The 16,296-nt window shown below is 43.5% G+C and overlaps 1 protein-coding gene across 8 annotated transcripts in view; it reads left to right on the top strand.

Moving 5' to 3' along the window:
* Ldb2 (LIM domain binding 2) overlaps nucleotides 1-16,296 on the top strand; it is a 337,912-nt gene that overhangs the window by 312,388 nt on the left and 9,228 nt on the right. The window lies entirely within an intron of this gene.

Genomic DNA, 16,296 nt, shown 5'->3' with positions numbered 1-16,296 from the left:
AGAGAGAGAGAGAGAGAGAGAGAGAGAATGTATATGGGGAGCTATGTGAAGTTCGATGCCCTAGAAGCTGCTTGCAGAACATAAAGTTGTACATACATGTCTCTCTACCTTGTTCTCATCACCCAAGACTACTATACAACTCTAGAAAAGCCATCAGTAAAAACATGCTCCTCCCTTAGGCCAATGCTAAAAGAGTCCTGTGAAGATACTCTGAAGTCCTAAGGTGGGTACATGATACAAATTGTGGAGGCATCCCACACTGGAGTAAGACGAACTATAAGACCATCCTTACTGTGTCTTGCCCATTGACATGAAAGTATCACCCTGCCCCTTGGGGTGCATATGGAGACTGAGATTGAATAAGCACCTCAGGAACATTAATCATAGTTTGTTCTGCACAGGCTTTGGGAGCCAAGCCAAGTCCACTCAAGCTTGGACTTTAAAACTGCCATCCCCACAGGTGCTGTAGACAGGGCACTCATTGTTATTTAATGGTCCCCAGGCAGATACTGAGTATTCGGCTTGCTTCTCCACTATGTTCCCACCCCTGAGTTTATACTCATTTTGCTGGAGAGTTGAAATTGTAGCTTGGTGCTCTGTGTGGAGAGTGTACTGGAGTGATTAATAATTCAGAGCCCTCACATGCTGTGTGATATGAATTGTGTTGATAATTACATGATTATGAATCTGGTTTGAAATATTATTAATGCTGGAACTATCAAGCTTCTACGTAAAAGCTTCACCCTTCAGTGGGGTTTGCTCTGCAGCTGGCTTGAGCCTCCAGTAACCATTGGATGACCCTGTTTGGTGGCCTCATCTGCATTCCCTTTGAGTACATTTAATTAAAATTTCAAGTTGAAAAGAATTGCAGCTTCCTTGTAATCCTGAATGGAATGTTATTAAGCCTGTGTGTTCTCATCCTAAGTGACCACCTACCAACAGGGTGTCTGGCATTACTGATCCAGAGATGATGAGAGAGCTGGCCTTCTCTGTCTGTCTTGCTCTCCTATAAGTTTCAGGTTTATGGACTAGAGACTAAACTGATGCTCAGAGTCAAACAGAGGACTGTGCCGGAAGTTTTATTTGTGTCACGAACATTTTTTAACCATAACATTTTGTTGTTACTAATGTAAGAAACTGAAGCAAGTTGATGATATATATCTGTGGTATGCTGTGATAACCTGACGTATGTACACAGTGTGCAATGACCAAGCCGTAGAACACATTCACTTCCTCTCCTTGAACACTGATCATGCTCTGTGTGTGTGCTCTTCAAACTCATCTGCTTTAACTCAGTCCGACGACACTGAACCTGAGGAGAGGCACATCACTGTAGGCCCAAGGTGAGCTTTAAATCTAAGTCTGACTCAAAAACCCAGGCTCTTCCCTGACCTGCTGCAGGCATAATCTACATCTAAGATGTGCTGCTTATTAGCTATGTTTAGAAATTCTCCAAAATCTAGAACTCTGTGACACTAGCCAATAGATCCAAGAATAAACTAACAAAAAATTATAAGAAGAAATGTTTCCTAAGGTATTTTTTAAAACATGTTTTACTCCAAATATATTGACTGTGCTCTATTGACTGCCTAAGACCTTTTGAAGGCATCTGAGGGCCATCTTCAGATCTGTGAGTTACAGTCGAGGACTGTTCTGAGGATATTGGAAGATGATGGCCACCCTAATTTCATCACAAAGATCCTTTCACTCCCCCATCCTCCCAGCTGCTTGAGATTGTGAGTTCATCCATAGTGGGAACAAGAGTCTACTGACTGGCTCCCAACTTCCTAACTCCTAGGAAGTAGCTCCCATCTAAGTCAGGTCAAAATGATGCAGGGAGATCAGTTTGTCCTGGAGAAGAACGACAGTTCCTCAAATCAAAGAGGACCTGAGAAAGCCAACTGAACAGCCCCAGGATCCAGGGCTACTGGAAGTTAGTGTTATGTCTGAAGAAGACACCCACAGCTCTGGGTTTGAAGAAGCCTCGTGACTATTGCTCTGTGTACTGTGTCATGGAGACAAATAAATAGACATCACTCATTAGAGAGACGGGAAGATCAACATTTGTCCAATGTTCACCTCCCCAAATTACATCTGATTTTAAGAATCTCACAATGAACCCACCTCATAGTAGGAGACTCCAAGACTACCAATAAAGTTCAAAATATGCTACTATTAATAGAGCTGGAACTTAAGAGTGGGGGCTAAATGCCTGGACCTTTGTCAGCTGATTAATCATTCCTTTGTAAGCACTGTTTTTACTTTCGCTGCTGTAACATCAATCTACAGTCCGCTGGCTAAAGGCCAAGCTGGCCTTCACCTTGGCACAGGACCATATTCTGTGACTCAGTGCTTCTTGTCCATTTATTAGTGCTGCAGACTTCCTATAATTCAGTCTAAAAATGGCATCCTGTGGAAAACACTGCATTTGTGATTGAGCCCCAGTAAAGAGGCACTCGAGTGTATGTATGTCCCTAAAGAGAACACGGTGAAGTCCTAAACCCATCATCTGTCATGTGCCTTCAAAACCTTAATTCCTATCACAATATTAAACTAAGAGAAAAAAATGGAAGGAAAGAGAGAAAGGTAAAGAAAAATGCCAATTCCTGACCCACCCCTCCACTAAGGAAAAAAAAAAACTCTCAGTTCAAAAAAAGGAATCTCTATTTTTAATATTCAAGACAATGGTGGTGAGGGAGATTGAAACCACAGAAAAAGGCTTTTATTAGAGGCTTTATTTCCAAATGGAACTCAGTTGCATTCATCGCAGGTCTTGTTCTCCATTTGCTCATTAGTTTGAACGACAAAGTCTCCGTGAAAATCTACGGATATGGGTGCTTCCTCATCTGATACCTTGCAGCGTCCTCTCCTGAGTGTTTTTAGAGAAAAATCGTTTTGATTGTAGGCGCTCCTAAACCACGTCCCTGATTTGAAAGTGTCTGTTCCTCTGCTCAGCTCCGCCAGCCCTCAACTATGGGTGACGATTCTCTAAACCTATGATTGATTTGGGACTCAGAAGAACTTGAAGGAGACAAATGATGTTTGGGAAGCAGAGGAGGCTGCCAAGGACACAGGTGAAGAGTGACAAGGGATGTGTTTCATAATCACAATGAAGACCAGCAAGGGCGATATGATCTCACACTGGAAAGATGTGACTGGTGCGTGCAGCTGGCTTACCAAAGTCAGGAGCTGACGCAGAACTCCCGAGGAAAACATGGTTTGCCTTCCAGAGGAATTAAGGGAAAGGAAATATCACTCTCCAGCTTCATATCGATAGCAACGAGGGGCTGGGAAATTGCTGTTTCCTAAGCTGTTTCCGAAAGATACAGTTGTGAGCTGGGGGTTACAGGGAGGTAACAGAAACCGGAATGGCCCAAAGCTGCCCTAAGAAGACAGGGCTTGGCCACCTGCTTCTCAGTCAGCTTGAAAGAGATAACCACTTGCCGGCAGCAGAGGGGAGTGGAAAGAGAACAGGAACTTTGGGATAACCCATTTGTTCCATGGGTTTTTAGTGAGCACCTGCTGTTTGCTGAGCGCTTTTCTGCCTGTTGACCAAAGGAGCTAAGCACACACTGATCCCATGATGACTGGTTAGTTAGTACTCTGGGGACAAAGTACTTCACACCTCTAAAAACAAAACAGAGAAACGGGGGGAGGGGGCCTGGGGGAGGGGCACAGATCCAGATCTATAACCATTGTCATGAAGATAGCATGAGATAATGTATGGATGTAGATAGAATAAGATCCTGTATGAATGGAGAATCACCTCCATCTCTCTGAGCCTGATTACTTTCATCTTAAGAACAGACAGTAAGGCCTATCTCCCAGAGCCCTCCCATTGTTTATTTGAATGGAAAGGTGAATCCAGCCTGCCCAACCTTACATACACCAAAATAGTAGCTGGCAGTTTCGGGAGTCCTTCTGTTAGCACACACAAACAAAATTGAGTAAAGTCAAGATTTAAGAGCATCTTGCTGGGGAGAAATGGGAACAGTCATTTAAAGGATACCTGGACCTTCAAAGCAAGGCTTTATCATGCAGATAACCCCAGAAGAAAACGAGATATGAGAATATTTCTTCTGTTTTTGGATGAATCAAAACTTTTTCAGCTATAACTGAACAGGTTCTTGTTAGGCCTTAGGCCACTTGGTTCTGCTTCTGGTCGCAAGGGGCACTGAGGAGGAGCTGGCACCTTGCGTGCCTTGGGAGGTTTCCTCTGCACCTGTAGGCAAATGTCACTGATGGCACCAAGTTCCAAAGGCACAGGAGAGGAACTTGCTACAAGCCGTTCCTAAAAGCTAAGGACAAGGCCATAGACCACATCCTCACAAAAGTGAATGTCTGATTTGAAGAAAGAAAACCTTTACCACATTCCCCAGAGCAGTGGCGAGGGAAAGACGTAGAGTAAGAGGAGACATGACCACAATGCCATGGCTGACACTCACTGAGCATGGTGAAAACAGGCTGTCTCCCAAATCCCTTGTGCTCTGTTCTTACCACTTAATAGGATTGGGCATGTTTGGGCTTTGAGATTCATGTAATGACTGGAATCTGATCACCTATGGTTTCAGGTTTTAAAATGATTTGGGATTCTGAGACTCCCTCCAAATACAGAAGCCTAGAAAGAGGGAATAGCTGAGGCATTATCACACCCTTCTAGCTAGAAAGCACCTGAAACACCTCTAAATCGCTATCTCCACCTAATATACTCACTTCCTGGTCCTTCTCGGAGTAGGGTTTGGGACCAAGAAGCTATGTTTTCTATTATAGCATCAACGAATTCAATGCCAGGAGTTGACTTTGTTAGATAGGTGTCAACCATAAAGCCACGTGTGGATCAAGACACCCCAGTAATATTGGACTTGTAATATTGTAATATTGGCTGGCTTGAATAGGAAATATTTTCAATATTACCTATAGATCTTCTATAATGGTCCCAGTGAACTTGATGCCCCGAGCAAGAGAAAGGCTGAGACAACATGGAGAAGTACAGGACTAGAAGGTCTCCCAAGGGGAGCAGAAGGGAGACAGAGAAGAAGAGAACACATCTGTAGTTCCTCCTGAGGCCTCATAATACTCTGGGGTGGGTGGGGAACTCTGCCCACAAAGGATGCATGTTTCCAAATGACAGCAGGGAAGAAAGATGAAGACGGGGCTTGCCCGGCTCTAACTTCCTCCTTCTGAGGATGAAGGACTGTGGCCTTGCTGTTCCTGTGCCCTGATCCCAACAGTTTTGTTACTGGGGTATCTAGAGATAAGAGTCAGAGAGGAGGGCTATAATGGAGGCTCAAAGTAAAGTTCAAGCATGAGGCCTTGACGCCAATTCCTAGAGCACACATTAGAAAGGTCAGGTGTGATAACGTGCACTTGCCATCCAAGAACTTGGGAAGTAGAGGCCTTGCTGGACAGCCAACCTGACTGGATAGGAGTAATCTATGCTCAGGGAAAGATCCTGTCTCAAAAAAAAAAAAAAACCAAAGTGACTAGCAACTGAGCAGGACACCTGGGATGGACCTCTGGCCTCTATGTACAAGCACGTACATGCACACACATACACACACACATGAGCACACACACACAGAGTCAGGAAGAAGTCATCCATTTTCCCTTTGCTCCCTTTCCCCTCCCTTCTTTCCACACTGCTTTGGCTTTGTCGTTTTATTTTGCTTTGTTTTTGTTTGTTTGTTTGTTTTACTGGCCTTCTATGTGCCAATTTCCAATGATATAAGGCTGATCAACTGTCCTTGCCACTGGGACCCTAGCACCATTGGGAAAGCATCTATTCAACACATTATAATACAGGGCAATAGAGATCCATTCATCAAAAGGACATCAGCAATAAGGGGGAACTAATTTGATCTCCTTGAAAGTTATGTAACTATAGTACCAGTTTTCGTGGGTGCACATTGATGGAGCAACCAGGAGCAATCCAGATGCTGAGTGTCAAATTATTGAGAAATTGCTCCTTTGCTATGTCAGCACAGCATATAGCTGGAAGGCTGTTACTTGATGTAAATCCCAGAGAAGGTTCGGCTAACAGTGCAAAGGTAGCCGCACTCTGGGCATCAGTACCAAGAAAACAAACCCTACATCTCACCAGCAACTGCCCAGAGAGTCCTTCTAAACAGTAGCCTTGGGGATGCCAGTCCAAGCCCCAGAACACAAAGCTGCTTTGGCTGGTCTTCTGGGTATTAGCACTGGGGAAGGAGGTAGGCATAAGCATTCTGTGAGCTTTTACAACTGTTCACACAAGATAGCCATGTTCCTTGGAAACTGTCACCAACAGCTCCCAAAGACAATTCCCAATTCCCTTCCTTGCAGTATTAAGATTATAAGGGCTCATTTATAAATGTTAGTGTTTAATGCTCTGCCATTGCAAACATGCAGTCTCTGAGCTCCCTGGGAAATACACCCACATGCTAAGAAAGAAGCCTCTGTTTACTAAGGGAGCGGCAGAGGGATACTACTGGGGGATACTACTGGTCTCCATGCTGTGACCAACGGCTCCCTGGAGGGGTTAGGCTTCCCTGCTCAGAGATTGAAACAGCCAATATTTGTCTTTTAGGATGTCTGATGCTTTTGTTTCATTAAAAACATTCAAATGCTAATTGGTGATGTTTCTCATGTGATGGAAGGAAACCACCCCAGCAGTCATCACGTTTCCGTTAAGCATTCATTTCTGTGAAAGTCTGCAGCATCATTTGTATTCCTCACCTCTTCTTTGAGACAGAAACTATGGCCTTGTTTGTCCTGACCCCTGCTCATCTGCCCACTGCACCTCCAGCCAGTCCCTCCCTTGGAACTGCTAGAAACCACAGTGTGGCAGTTTCCCACGTCAGGTTTGCTCTGGCGTTCAGAAATGTAACCTTTGGCCATTGATCTCTTCCACCAAGTTTCCGGACCACCTCATTTACCCGTATGTTTCCACTTGCACACCGATTCTTTCTGATGGTCCTTCCACATACCTTCGTCCTTTTAGAATATGTGGTGGTCTCAGTTCCTCTTCTATCACTGTGATGCAACACCATGGCCAAAGCATCTTACAAAGGAAGAGTTGATGTGGGCTAGTGGTTTCAGAGGGTTGAACTCCATCATGGCAGCAGGCAGCAGGAATAGGGACTGGAGCAGAAGCTGAAATCTCACACATTGACCAGAAAGCACAGAACAAAAAAAGACTACTGGGAAAGGCAGGTGTCTTTGAAATCTCAAAGTCAACCACTAATGAAGTACTTCCACCAACAAGGCCACACCTCCTACACTTCCCAAGTAGCACACTAGCAACTGGGGCCCGAGTGTTTAAATGTCCAAGACTATGGGGAACATTTGTCACTCAAGTCACCACAGAAGCCCACTTGGAAATGGTACTTATCATCTGTGTGTCTTTCTAACACAGTGTTTCTTAATCTTCCTAATGCTGCTACCCTTTAATACCCTTGTGTTGTGCTGACCCCCAAGCATGAAATTATTTCATTGCTACTTCATCAATGTTACTTTTCTACTGTAATACATCTTAATGTAAATATCTGATTTGTAGGATATCTGATATGCAACCCCCCAATGAGGTCTTCACCCAGAGGTTTAAAACCCCAGCTCTAACATGAAGCCTACTAAATGATGGCTGTTGCCCGTGGTCCACATCATGTCCCTAGTAATCTTCCTTGTTCCATTTTCTGAGCACACAGAGAACCATGAGGAGCCCATGAGATGTGTTCTGGGCTTAGATCAAGGTACTTTAGTTGTGAAGTGGATGGTGTGGATCTAGGCTTTTTTGATGGTGAACCCTTTGTTGTTCTTTTACATTGTGTCATAATCATGGACAAGCATTGGTTCATTACCCTCAATGAAAAGATTGCTTAGTGGTCAAAGATATGAAAGAAAAACCTCATTAAGGATGAGGACACAGGCCAGCGACCTAATATTTTACAGTATAGTGAGTGACACTATGTCAGTTCAACACTGCCATAGTGCCATGTGCCATCATATCCAGGCTGGCTGGTGGTGTGGCTGTGAAGGTATTTTGTAAATATGCTTCATCTATGGTCACTTAACTTTCTGTAAAGCAGGTTACCCTCTCTTAGGCGAATGAACCTCATTCATTGAAAGCTTCCCAAACACGAACACATCCTTCCTTGAGACCACATTCACACATCCATACATCCTGGTTCTGTTTCTCTTTCAAACCCTAATTCTGTTACAATCCACGAGTGAGTGTCTGCCAGAGTAAACTTATCATTTATTTTCAGACTCCTAGTTCAACAGCAGCCACAGCAATTGATCAAAAAAAAAAAAAAAAAAACCTGCTTAATCGTGCCTGAAAGTCTTGCATGCCCATGTAGACACAGATAACACTGCATGGAAGTCTGTTGATGGTAGAGCTGGAGCTTCTTTTCCTTTTGGAAACATCTAGATACCATACAGAGAACCCAGATTCTGGTAAAGGATGTAGAAAACACCAGAATATACTGCATAGAGGGCGAAGATTATAGGCATCCATTCTACCATTAAAATCTAACTTTCAGGTTGTGTGTGTGTGTGTCTGTGTGTGTTCATGTAAATATAAACAGGCATATGTATAAATATATATTTATATGTAAAGCCATAAAAATCATGGAAAGCACTTTCCATATGCTAACACTTGGTTAAGTAGATTGTTGCTTGTTTTACCAAACTAGTTGGTGAGGTACAAGTGCTGTATTGGCTTTGACAGTGGGAAACCACAACACCAAGAGATTTAGGAATTATTCATGGTTACCTATTTATTAGGTGCTAGAATTCAAAGCCAAGGCAATGTGTTAGCATACCATATGCATGGAGCCCCATTCACCCCAACATCATCCTTTAATCTTTTATATATTGCTAAATATCTTCTAAACCATATTTGTTAAGCAGCATCCATGCAGAAAAAAATCAAAATCCATAGTGGGCAATTTACTAGAGAGATTTCAAATGGACAGTTAACAATAATAATACTAGCCTGGACAAGCAACCAGAGGAAGATGAGACAGCACTAAGACTGCTAGTGTCACTCTTGGGCTACAGGCCCAAAGGCAAGTAATACTTGTCAGGCTACCAAATAGAGGGTATATATGTCATGGACCTGGGTGCTGAAAGCTGCTGCAGAAGTGACCTGTACTTCAAACAGAATGAGAAACACACACTTATTTAAATACAGACAGACAGACAGACAGACAGTCCTTCAAATTTTCATGTCCACCTGGAACTTTAGAACATGATTCTGAAAACAGAAGCTTTGCAGTTGTAATTAAAGGATCACAACATAAAATGTTGCTGGATTTCAGGTGTGCCCTCAACCCAATGACTTATGTCCTTCTTACAAGAGGAGATGATGTAATCGCATACTGGAAAAAGACATATGGAGAGGGAGGCAGACACTGGGATGATAAAGTGACAAGACAGGAACACCAAACATGCTGGAGGCATCAACATCCTGAAAGCATCTTCTTCATCAGCATCCAGAAGAGCATGGTCCTGCTTACAGCTTGCCTCCAGGCTTCTAGCCCCCAGACCTGAGAGAATTCTCTGCATAACTCAGACCTAAAGTTCCATGAACATACCTCACTTTGGTCTCCAATAGACCAATCCTTACCTGAAGTCAGTTAGCAAATAGCATGCAGGATCTATCCCCTTGTTGCTGATGCAGAGCTAGAAGACAGAACACTAAATGCAGTAGGAAGGCAACCTGCACACTGTGGAGGGTTTGTCTACGCCAAAAAAAAATTCTGCAGATAAATTATAATCATGTGAGGGGGGGAAATGGTAACCTTGAGTCTCCTTCCCATCCCCCACCCCTAATGCTCCATGGGTCTAAAGAGATGCAGTGTCTCTAGAGGCTGCCTTAGCTCAGCAAAGCAGCCAGGACACACCTCCTCTGGGTGAATTGGAGACTCCATCAGGAGCTTGTGTGGTCAAATGGAAGCAGCTTCCAAAGTGAGATCAAAGAGTAGATATTAAAATATTTGGTCTGGTAGATGTGAGGGCAAAAAAATATACTGGTCCCTTTAAGAGCAGAATGGCAGCTGCTGTCTATCAAGCAACCACTACTACTATCTTTCTCTCCTTAATAGCAGTGGCCCCCAATCTGAAGGACCCATTGGATAAGATAACGTGCTTGAATAATCAATTTAAAAAACAATTGAAAAAAGGCAAAGGCTCTCCTGGTTGAAGCTTCAGATAAAAAGGGGGATATTTTGAATTTGACAACCAATCTGCCTTTAATCCTATCAGGAAATAAACTCGAGTCATAATCTGATGTTTGGAATTGCATAGACTTGGAAGGCAGTTATTTCCTCTGCTGGCTTGTTTTTCCTCTCTGGGCAGAGAAGGTGTGGTAATGATCATCTGCTCGTCTGCTATGGGTGGGCAACTGTGTGCTTTCTCTCAGCTTTGTTTTGCCTCTTTTTTTTGTAATTCCATACATTATCTTCTTCTGATACCTTATTTAGTAATGCATTGCCCAATTAGGAGCAATTTGTTGAAGAATATTCCTTAATGACTCTCCACACCTTCTTACTAGATCTACGTAGTCTCAGTTTCGTGGGAGGAATGAGTTGGTAGGGATAAGAATTGGGGTTTGTGGATTTCAACCTTCTATATCTATTGCAGAGTTCTCCACAGGGACGATTTTCAGACCTTGGCTAGTAAAATGTCAACTGCCTGATTATCACCTCTTGGGGTTTATTCACAGGGACCCTCAACGTACCAGAGAGACCCTGTGATTAGCTCCACAGAGTAGCTCACCAGCCCCAAGGGTATCGTTCTTCTGCCTCAAAGGGGATATGCAAAGAGAATTCTTCAAAACACCAATGTCCATCTTTTGAGTACTGGTCTTGTGTCTAGCTCTGCAGCAAGAGCTTGCCCTGACTCTTTCACGCTGTTTTCTGTGAGCATCATTTATTCCCATTTGCAAATGAGCAAATTAGATTCAAATTGCCTAACATACTTGGGAAAGAAGAGACAGTTAGCAAATGACAGATGTGAGGGATCTGACCCAGAAGAACCTAAGTCTAAGGCCTGAAATACATAGCTATGCCACATGCAAGGAGCTAGACAGAGGTGGAGAAAGACCTTGGACTCTATTTCTTACCAGCATTTAAGCCATTTGTGTCCTGTTCCCACTGGTAAATCGAGCACCAGTTAAGAGTTAATAGTGCAGTGATGGAGCCAGACAAATACAACCAAATCTTTCCCCTGGTCAGCTACCTTTTTACCTTAGCTTCATTGGAATAGTCACAGCCTTCGTTATTCGCTCTGGACGACTTACCAGCTCTGAATTTCCTCACCTGTAAAAGTGGGCCAAGAGGTGATCAAGGTTAATAATAAAATTAGCATGTGAAGGTACACACTCGAGGAAGAGACTTAGAGCAGGCACTCTGTGGCTATTTCTAAGTTATAACTCAACAAATATTTGAGTATGCCTATTACTGTGTTAAATGAAAAGAAAAGTAAAACATGCCCTGCCACAGAGAAGGGCGTGAACAAGTCTATGAGAAATTCCCAGTGCCAATGTAAATGCTAGGATTATAGAGATTAATAATAAGAGTCACAGAGGCAAATGAGACCCTTGCAGTGGAGATTCCTGATACAGGTGAGATTTGAGTTGGACCTTCAACAATATTAAAAGTTCAGAATGACATGAGTCGAGTGCAGTTTTCAAAGCAGAGCTAGGCTCAACAACAAACCCCTACTGGTCCACAGCAGTGATAGGGAAAGGGATGTCTTCATCACAAATCAACTGCGTCACTAGATGCCTTGTCTAGTTCATCTGACTTTTTTTGTTTCTAAAAACAAATCTTTGTCAATGAAAGAAGCAGTGAATTGAGTGGCTGTCTGCTTCTGCTCCTACACTGCCATGAGGGCATGACGAGTCATTTTCTTTCTGCCTTCTTAGACTAGCAGTGTTTGGAATAAGAGTCAACATACATTCCAGAAGGGCAAGATAACAAGTGGCTTTGGATTTGTGCATCATAGGAATTTGGTCCACCTGCTCATCTTTGTTAGTGTACACAGAAGGGGGTTTTGGAAGACAAGATGGCCAGATCTGGCACATAGAACATTGATTCTCAATATCCTGGTTTGATGGCTGGATGGAAGAGAGGACGGGATATAAATAAGGGGGAAGGCCTAAGCAGAGATGTGAGCAAGGTGTCCACCTGAATCCTTGCAAAGTCCTGGATATTAAAAGTAGATAAGAGCTAGGGAGCTGGCTCAGTGGGTAACTCCCTTGCCATAGAAATGGAAAGACTGGAGTATGAATCCCTAGAATGCACATAGAAGTGCTCAATGTGGGGCCAGTGAGATAGGTCAATGATGGATAAATTGCTTCCAACCAAGCCTAATCACCCAGAACATAGATAATAAAAGGATAGAACCAACAACAAGTTATCTTCTGACCTCAACACAAGTACAGTGGCTCACAACACATAGACACACTAGTTAGTTAGTTAGTTAGTTAGTTAGTTAGTTAGTTGAAAGTCTAATGTTCTTATGTTGAAACGCGGGGAAGGGGCAAGCTCATAAATCAGCTGACATGGCATACTCAACAACCAATAACAGAGAGATCATGCTTCAAACAAAAATGTAAGGTGAGGACCTATATCTGAGGTTGTCCTCTGTCACATCAACCCCAGAGAGAATACACCTGCACTCACTCATAGATAGACAGATAGACAGACAGACAGACACACACACACACACACACACCATATACATACATAGCCCAAAAGTAGATGTTAAAAAGAAGTGTAGATGATTCACAATGAGGTGTTATTCAAAAAGGATAGAATTTGATTGTTGGTGGCAGATGAGGACAGCCGCATGCCGACTTCAGGATACCAGCTTTATTGTAGCTCAAGGCTAACACGGACAAGTGCCGCTTATTCGTTCAACTCTGTAGATGAACTGCAGCAGATGAGCCTGTATGTGCAGCTGAAGGTAATCAGAGTCCTCCTCCGAGAGAACTATCAGATGAAAGGGAAACAAAGAGAGGTAGCGTGCTGTCCACATTTGCTAGGCTCTCTGTTAATATGAAATTGCAGAAATCTTGAGAATTACCCAAGCCTCCCTGCCCAGTCAGCCCACACATATGCATTTGGGTCAAGCATTCTGCGCCGAAGAGGCAATCAGTCATTTATTGGATGGATAGATTGATCACTTCTAAGCCCACGGGACTGTGCCTGATTTGTCTGCTACTGACAAATGACTCCTTGCTGTTAATCTGGCTTCACTATCTGACCCATCCATCCATGCATCCATTCATTCAGCAAATCCCCCTTGTCAGGATCACAGGAAGTCAGACTAGAATCGTGAAGCGCAAGCCTAGCCTACACTCTCATTAAATCTGCACAGTGGCACCTTTTGAGGATAAGACCTGACCTTCCCAAGGGACCTAACTGGCCTGGGCAGCCACACATGTTGAAATGTTTCATATTCAGGTGTAGTCAGGGCACAGGCTCCTCTTGGGCCTTGATGACCCTACCCTTTCCACAGCTACCTGGATACCAGGTGATATTCTACAGTACCACAAAAGGAGACAAAATTAAACTACAAACCGCCGTACATGCTGCTGCAGAGGTTGCAGATGCTCCCGGCATACAGATTGTCACCTTTCTTTTCATGCACTGGGAACTTGGTGGCAGGCACAACTTTGCTATAAAATTGTTCTTCCAAGTCAATGGACTTGTATTATTATGATGTTGTGTGTGTGTGTGTACACTTGCAGTATAGAAAAAACAAGCCATTGAGGACTGGCTCACAGTTATTATAAGAAAAAAGGAATGTTTACCTAGAGTCATATGAGACTGTGGTGGCTTGAACAACTTCCTAACCAGATTCTCAAGAGATTCTGAGACATCAGAAAGAGCAAGGATCGCCGCTCCAAAAGTTGGTTGGGTCCAACAGAAACCTACTTCCCTAATCTTCTTCCTGATTTTCTGTTGTAACAGTTGCAAGGCTTTGCTGTTTCCAGATTATGATGCCTAGCTGCTCAGGAGACCAGCTCTTATCTGAGTTAGTTCTGCCACCTACAGCACACAGCCCAGCAAAGCCAGCATCAGCTCCACAGACAGGATGACTCATTTGCATACATGAATAAAGGGGTGGGGCTGCCTCTCCAGCCAGGGACCTCTCCAATGTTAAAAATGACTGTGAAGATTCTTGATTAGCATGCAAAGATGCAATCTCCTTTGGGATGGCTTACAATGATAGAAAGATATTTTCATATTAAAATGGAAGAAAGAGATTGTAAGTATTAGCTTCTGAAAAAGAAATAGCTCCCAATATCCAGAAAGGAGAGGCAATACTAAACACACACGCGCGCGCGCGCACACACACACACACACACACACACACAAAACAAAAAGAAAAACAAAACAAAACATGAGTTCAAAGTTCTTGTGGTAAGTGTGGCCCCCCCAATCCATACCCTGCTTAATGTTGGTCACCCTTTCTGGGTCCAAGCAGGTCAGTTTTGTCATCCAGCCTGTCATGTAATGAAAAATAGTTTTGTCAAAAGAAGGTGATTTCCTGAGACACTTGAACTGTGAACCCAGGGTAGATTTCTTAATCTGTTTAAATCATTCCTAAGGGGACAATATGTTCTTGGAGGGCAGAAGGGCATTCTCATATTTTGTGTCTCCAACAAAAGCCTAAGTCCTGAAAGCTGAGTGAATGTGTGTTGGTGTCAAGAAATGAGGTTGTGGTGTTCACTGTGTGTGTTGGGCTTCCTAACAATCATGTCCTAATACTCGCCGCACCGAGTGCTTGCGTGTGACACACTTTACCTCAAATTCTCTCCATACAAGGTGGGTGGGTATCCGCTTTCCAGATGAAATTGAAAACCCAGTGCTATCCAGCTGCATGTCCAAGGAAACACACCTGATGACAGTCACACTCCATCCTGAGACTCCCCAGCTGGTCCCAGTCACCTGTGTCTTTTACAGTCATCAGGATTGCATGTAGAACAAACAGAAATGAACTGAAGAAAATAAGAGCTTTTGTGCGTGCTCTCTCTCTCTCTCTCTCTCTCTGTCCTGCAAGTGTGTGTGTGTGTGTGTGTGTGTGTGTGTGTGTGTGTGTGTGTGTTCAAAAAAAATGTTTCCCAGTCACTGGAATTTCTGAAAGCTTTTCTTGCCATAATCATGACTGCAAACATCTCTGAGCTTCAGTGTGATCTGTCTCTGCCCCGTGGGGTGATTGGCTCTCAGGTCTGCCAGTAGAGACCATGGCGACACTGTCCACAGCATGCGCTCTGTGTATCCTTTGAGTCCTGGGAAAGGTTCCTTATAGGGAAATGCCCACACATACAGCCCTCGCCACATTGAAACACAGAATTAACTGCAAGAGAATTCTGTCCTGTTTGTTGATTTCTCCTTACTGGCATTTTAGATTTCAAAGGGGACATAAAATAAATATGAAGGTCCTATAGATTGAAGAGCTAGCCAGCGATTGCAGGTTGTATTGCAGGATCTACAATGTTGGATTCCCAAGGGCCAAGGAGGAAGCCTGTCTCACTTCTGTGCTGGACGTGTATGTGTGTTACTCAGCCTTCAAAATCTTCCTTCTTCCAACAAAACTAAAAGAAGTTTACAAAAGACCCTTACTTAGGGTTAATGAATTTCACAAATCTGTCATTAACCAGTAAAGTCTTTCTAGGTAACATTCATTGTGATCCTTCTTAGATCTGGGGAGGGAACTTGGGAAGGAAGAGGAAGTGAGAAAAAAACCAGACTGAAACTGGAAACATGACAGAGTAGTGTTTTCCACTGGAACATCCGTATTCTGTGAAGCAGAGGACCTGAAACTCCCATGGGAAATTATAGAGCCATATGAAGGTATGAGGGTTTTAAATGTGGATTAAAGGCAACATGTGCACAGTCCGTGAGAAGGGGCTGAGCACCCAAGTCTGTGTTTTCAGTAGTCAGACCTAATGGACACTCCTTAGACTACCTTTTGAGTCTTGGAAAGGTCTTATAAGCATTACTCCTTAAATGCATCTATTCACTGGGACACGGAGGCATTCCAAGGCACTATGACATCATGGAAAAGAGCCTTGGAAGCAGAGGACCGTGAAGGCTACATAAGTCTGTGAAGCAGAAAGTTCTAATTGCAAGAGGAACAGCACACTGCAGTTTACACAGGGAGACGTGTGGGGCATCCTTCTCTATGCCTTCAAGGACGGGGCAGGCATTAGCCATAAGGAGAAGATAACAAGCATCAAACAGAAAGTATCTAAGGGAGATGATGAAGGTAAGGGCTGATGTAAAGGAAAAGGAACAGTAC

The sequence above is a fragment of the Mus caroli genome, chromosome 5 (assembly GCF_900094665.2).
Source record: "Mus caroli chromosome 5, CAROLI_EIJ_v1.1, whole genome shotgun sequence".
In the NCBI taxonomy this organism is placed as follows: Eukaryota; Metazoa; Chordata; class Mammalia; order Rodentia; family Muridae; genus Mus; species Mus caroli.
This window is presented reverse-complemented; position numbering and strand designations above follow the sequence as displayed.